Genomic DNA, 5,247 nt, shown 5'->3' with positions numbered 1-5,247 from the left:
GTATGACAGTCGCTTAGAACTGATATGATTTTTTTTCGATACAATTGAGTACAAACTTAGTAGCTTTAACAAATAACACAAGCATATTAACCCATAACGTCATTTTAAGCGCAGTCAAGAATTATAGGATATAACAAGAAATGATAAGCTGATCGATTGACATTTGTTCGCAGATTTTTTTCTTATTTCACTTTTCCACAGGAAATGATTTCATAAACGTTCTAACCTCTTCTGGAAACTACAAGCTTTACATACACCTGGAAGATTTTGAAGGGAATTCGGCATATGCAGAGTATTCCAATTTCAGTGTCGGAGATGCCACAACAAAGTATACTTTGAATATAGATGGATATAGCGGTGATGCAGGTAAAACTTCACAATTTCACATGAGTCTTTTGAATAAAGGAACGTATGTTATATATTTCAGAAGGGCATCAATCCAACACCAAACAACCTTCTATCTGCATAATAAAATCCAGAATTATACTAGTTCAAAATGGTAACTCCATTATCATTGAAACTGTATTAATTAAAGCTATAACCTGTTGGTTTTTTTTACAAAATGTTAAGTAAATTCATATTCACAAGTATTTTGAAAAGTTTTTTTCATTCATTGTCAACGATTTCAAATAATAGAATACAAAGATTATATAGATATCAGCTATTTTGGGTACTAAATATCTTCATTACGAATTGAAACAGAACGAATGCACAATGTTTGATTGTATATTTATATATATCGATATCGAAGGGTTGATTTAAATCGTTCATTCTCATAACCTTGCTGCAGCAGTTTTTGCTGTCTGAGCTTATTTGAAATTGCATAATGTGCCCCGTCATTCTATCGAATTCATACAGTGTGCATTATGAAAATCTTGCTAAACGTGATGATTTCGGTTCAAAGTCTTATTATAGTATTGTTCTGAATATGCTTATAATATTTCCAGCCTTATATAAGGGAGAGGTGAAACATACCAAAGGGACATTCAAACTCATAAGTCGAAAATAAACTGACACCGCCATTGCTAAAAAAGTAAAAGACCAACAGACAAATAACATTACACAAAACACAACATAGAAAACTGGAGACTGAGCAACAGGAACCCCACCAAAAACTGGGGATGATCTCAGGTGCCCTGAAGGTTAAGCAGATCCTGCTCCACATGTGGCACGCGTGTGTTGCTCATGTAAGTACAAAACCGATGAAATGTCTGATTAGGTAATGGGACGTGATTGTAGTAACGACAATTGGAACATATCAGTTTGTTGTCTGTGAAACAGATATTCCATAACGGTCACCAACTGCGTGAATGTTCCTACATAGAAACAGAAGTTTACAATTGGTAAGCGGAAATCATCTCTTTTGTCGTAAAGTGTTGTTTTCAACCGACCCTCATTGTCGACTTCTAGATTTAAGTCAAGATATAAGGCATACCTAACTGTATCTGTTGTATCCCGTATCTCAATTTCGATAAGATAGGTGCGTTCAACATAGTCACTTATATAATGCAGACAATAAACAATCATTTATTAGTATATGTTAATATATTTTGGAAAGATAAAATATTTCACAAGAGAAAAGTATCAAAATAACATTCAAGGCAGATCGGGTGTGTTCCACAATCTCGGATTGTAAATTGCAGTTTGACTTGATTTTTGATAAGACATGCAAATTTTGAAACAGGAATGCAACTCATCAATAATAATTTTTATTTAAAAATAGGCGGTTTATACCAAATGGGCATTCAAATCATCAGTCGAAGACGAATCTACTTTTTATGGCAAAAAAAAAAAAAACCCAAAAATTAGCCAAAAGACAGATTATAAAACAGCCTATAAAATACGGCATTTGTAGGCGCACATAATTATCGGAAAGACTTGGCAACATGAGGTCAATCTGGGTGTGATTTAAGGTACTACTCAAGGTTGAGTAGATCATTTTCCGCATGTGGCACCCGTCTTTTTAATTTATTGTATATTTACAACTATGAGCAATCATCAACAGCATATTGTTTTGTTATAGAATTTTGTTTTTAAATTAACGATGCAAGTGCATTCAATTTATACTTAAAATTTTGTTTTGTGCTAATGTAGGAAGAAAACTTTTTTTTTTTACTTTTCCTTAATTTTCTGACATCATATTATCAGAACTATCTTTGTATTTTTTATTTCAAAATTTGATTGTTAAGTTTCTTTCTTTTTACAAAAATAATGTGTAATCTGTACAATTTGTGAAACGTAGAAGCTTATCGACCAAAACTTTTTACTACTCTTAAAAAATACCCACACATTCTGCATGATATGTACGACAATTTGGAAAAGTATAACGATAATTCTAGCGCTATTAATTTTGACTCTTATTAGTTCACATAAATAATACTGCTATAATCAAAGTTCATTTGATGTACATATCTAGATATAAGATTTAAGTTTACGCTAAAAAAGAGACAGAAAATACGAAGGGTGTAAGTCAATACAAACAGAACACTATGGCCAAAAACTAAAAGAACCAAGAACAACAACCATAACAAAACATTACATAAAAAACTCCGCCTCTTAAGCACAAACAATTCCTGGAATAAGTCGCTTTCGGGTATGGTGAAATGTCTCTCTGCAAAAGTTACCTTTTTTAATAATCGTTAAACAATTCGGCTCAGTGTGTCGGTCTAGTTCAAAACAGGATCTATATTCATATCACATTATCATGTTAACGTACTTAATATGCATTTAATGTGTCACTGGACGTTGAAAAACAGCAATCATCAATTCATTCATTCATCATGAGAGGAAACGGACGCCATGGACTGTCGTATCAACTCAAAGATATATACTGTTTATGAAGGCACTGCTGGAATGTTTCTAGACAGAAATGGAAAGTTCACAATTGTAACAAAACACTTCTCTATTTTTCACAACACATGAACAAACTATTCGACGAAAACAGTTTTGTCTGTGTGTGTTTGTGCTGTTATGTGATGTTTTGTTTTTAAATGCCTATTTTTTTATTTCAAAAGATGAAAGGAAAAAGTAAAATACCAAAAATACCGAATTCCAAGAAAAATTCAAAACGGAAAGTCCTTATCAAATGCAAACTGTTACTTTTTTAACTAGTATGTTAAAAAATCCGACTCAGTGTCTCGGTCTAAGAAAAAGCATGATTTATATTCATATCACATTATCATGCATTTAATTTGTCACTGGACGTTAAACAGCCAATCATCCATTCATCCTTTCATCATGATAGGAAACTCACGCCCAGGACTGTCGTATCAACTCAGAAATATATACTGCATGTGAAGGCCCTGCCCTAGACAAAATGGAAAGTTTACAATTGTAAAATTGAAATCATCTCTCCTGTCATAAAGTATAGTTCAAACATTAAGAAACTAATAAGATATCTAAGAAAGATGTGAATCCATCAAAAACAAAGCAACCAAACCACTGAACAAAGCCACAACATCTCCAGAGGTACTTAATAGCAATTACTAAATCGCGATAAATGTTTACCAAATCTAAGACTTACCATTAAATGAAATCTCTTTAACTGCGAAAAAGAAAGACAACAACAAACAAAGTAATTTTGGATAGTCGACATTTCGTGTATTTAACTTGTGTCTATCCCATGTCGAGATTCTATTCAGAAGTTGTAGATTTGTTAATTGTTGTTTATTGTTTTGTTAGGGGTATATTGTTTTCTATTATTTATATGGATAATGTCGTACAAACGACATCTCCTAGATAGTTTATGTGTTATTCTTTTTTACCTTTTTATGCTTGGAGCAATAAAGAGGTTGACATTATAATAAAATTTATATGGCGACTTCTATATGTGTATTCATACATTCTCTCTCACACCCCACAGAGGGGCCCAGTGGTCTAAGTAGTTACTACTGTAATCACTAGCCAGTCAACACTGAGGTTGTGAGTTCGAACCCCCGCTCGTGCGGGTGCACTCGACTCCAATCTTAATTGACTAGGATTGTCAGTTTTCCTATCGAAGGTCGGTGGTTTTCTCCGGGCTATCAGGCTTCCTCCACCAATAAAAACTGGCCGCCACGAAAAAGCCCAAAAGCGGTGCTTAAAAGTGGCGTTAAAACATCAAAAATCAAATCAAATCACACCCCACAGAATAAATTATGTTATAACGTTTTTTCTCTGATTTATAGTCTCACATACAGACTGACATACTTATCGGAATATGCCAGAAAACAATATAACTTCATACCTTATTTTTTCGGTATAAATCTATTTCACTTTAATTTTTGCATGGTTCAGTTAAAAAAACATTTTTCCAAAACAAATAAAATAACTTTCATACGAAATGAGGTAGTATCACCCTGTTTTAGCAAATTTTTTCTTATATAAGTTTATATGGAAGTCAACTATATCTAATCTTTATTTATTTGCTCAGGAAATAGCCTTACGTACCACAACAGCATGATGTTTTCTACTAAAGACAAGGATGATGGCATTCATGCATACAACTGCGCACAAATGTTAAAAGGAGCATGGTGGTATAAATCTTGTTATCGTGCTAATTTGAATGGGGTATATTTAGGTGAACCGCTCTCATTTGGAAATGATGGTATCAGCTGGATTGCATGGAGAGGAAATGAATCACTGAAATCTACTAAAATGATGATTAAACGACACTAAGAACCATTTTAAGAAAGCATCACATTTTTTTGAGCACATTTTATTTATTTTTTTGAAAGTGGTTTAATGACGTAACCTATGATCAATTGGAAGATACTCACTGAATGTAAAGTATATGCCTACGGAAGAGAAATAAACTTGCTTACGGTGTTTGTCTTATTCTTTCTCATTTACAACATATTTACGTTCTGTTTAGCGAAAGGACAACTTTGAAATAGCTCTATCAGAACAATTAGAAACTAAATAAGGGCGTCCTCTTGCTACTCTTTATTTTAGTCCAAAAACAGTAAGGAAACTAATTAAAACGACACACAGTGAAAATGACATACGAAAAATACAAGAAACAACTGCACACAATCTAAAATTATCTCTGGCTCAGAATAGAAAACAAGATAAATAATACTTTTATTTTGGCCGAAGATTATTGTTCAAGTTCATTTAACAAATAATTTATAAACATACATGAAAAATAGAGTATACAAAATTGCAGACCCTACAAAAATATCCCAAATAAGTTAAATATGCAAAACAAAAAATATATATATATATAACTAGTACAATAATTAAAAATTAGGGATGGGCGGGAAGGTA

The 5,247-nt window shown here is 32.7% G+C and overlaps 1 long non-coding RNA gene across 1 annotated transcript; it reads left to right on the top strand.

Annotated features, from left to right (window-relative positions):
• Positions 1 to 207: 207 nt before the first annotated feature.
• Positions 208 to 4,805, top strand: LOC127721301 (uncharacterized). The gene is made up of 2 exons (XR_007991115.1): positions 208 to 366; positions 4,412 to 4,805. It is a non-coding gene; the product is annotated as an uncharacterized LOC127721301 (long non-coding RNA).
• The last annotated feature ends 442 nt before the right edge of the window (positions 4,806 to 5,247 follow it).

Source organism: Mytilus californianus, unplaced genomic scaffold (assembly GCF_021869535.1).
Source record: "Mytilus californianus isolate M0D057914Y unplaced genomic scaffold, xbMytCali1.0.p SCAF_12, whole genome shotgun sequence".
Lineage (NCBI taxonomy): Eukaryota > Metazoa > Mollusca > Bivalvia > Mytilida > Mytilidae > Mytilus > Mytilus californianus.
Note: the sequence above shows the minus strand (reverse complement) of the source record. Positions and strands in the feature narration are given on the sequence as shown.